This window comes from Silene latifolia, chromosome 3 (assembly GCF_048544455.1).
Source record: "Silene latifolia isolate original U9 population chromosome 3, ASM4854445v1, whole genome shotgun sequence".
NCBI lineage: Eukaryota > Viridiplantae > Streptophyta > Magnoliopsida > Caryophyllales > Caryophyllaceae > Silene > Silene latifolia.
The window spans coordinates 102503500-102504474 of record NC_133528.1 but is presented as its reverse complement, the minus strand read 5'-3'; the positions used below and the strand labels follow the sequence as shown (position 1 = coordinate 102504474).

General features: G+C 43.4%; 1 non-coding gene across 1 annotated transcript; it reads left to right on the top strand.

The window, feature by feature from the left end:
• Window positions 1–445: 445 nt before the first annotated feature.
• Window positions 446–552, top strand: LOC141650845 (small nucleolar RNA R71). The gene has a single exon (XR_012546857.1). It is a non-coding gene; the product is annotated as a small nucleolar RNA R71 (small nucleolar RNA).
• Window positions 553–975: the final 423 nt, after the last annotated feature.

Below are 975 nucleotides of genomic sequence, written 5' to 3'. Positions count from 1 at the left end.
GAAAGCATCCACCTCTTGTACATTGTTCTCATCAAAATTGTTATAATGGTTATTTGCACAAACTTCATGAGTGTGACCCATCCCTCCACATGATTCACAAGTTGATCTTTGCATTACTTCTTCCATGGATAGTCCATGAGATATGGTAGCTTGGATTACTTGGTTCACTTGCTTCTTCTTACTCAACTCTTCAAGCTTTTTGGTGAGCATATCAAGCTTAGCATTAGTATCCACATTCACTAAAAATTCGGAAGGGTGCTTACTTCTTCTCAAGACATTCACTCTTGTGTCATAGTTTGCCTCGGAGTCCACCATTTTCTTGATTAGAGTAGTGCCCTCCTCATCACCCAAATGATCGAATCCCCCTCCCGCGGAGGCATTCACCATTTCTTTTGTTCTTGGCAATAGAGTTTGGAAAAAGGTTTGGGTGACATATCAATCCGGAATCCCATGATGAGGGCAACTAGCGATAAGGTCTTGATATCTATCCCATGCTTCACCCAAGGATTCTCCATCCTCTTGTTGGAAAGTGTGGATTTCATTTCGAAGCATGGTGGTCTTGGATGATGGATAGTACTTGACCATGAATGCCTTGTCTAAAGCGTCCCAAGTTGTGAATGTGTCCGGAGGGTGAACATTCAACCATCGGTCCGCTTTACCCGTCAAGGAGAATGGGAACAACATTATCCTTAGTGTATCTTCGGATACCCCATTCTTTTTCATCATAGAGACTTTTCTCTTGAACTTTCTTAGATGAGCATGAGCATCTTCTTCAATTTGTCCCCCGAACAAGTCTCTTTCAATCAACCCCACTTGGGCGGGGTACATCTCAAAGTTGTTGGGAGCCAAGGTGCCGAAATTAATTGGGTCACAAGCATCATTGTGGTTAGGGCGGTTATGGTCACGTAAAGCCATTGGTGGTGGTGGATTTGGTATATGAGGGGGTGGTGTTTGAGGTGGGCTATTTGGAAATTT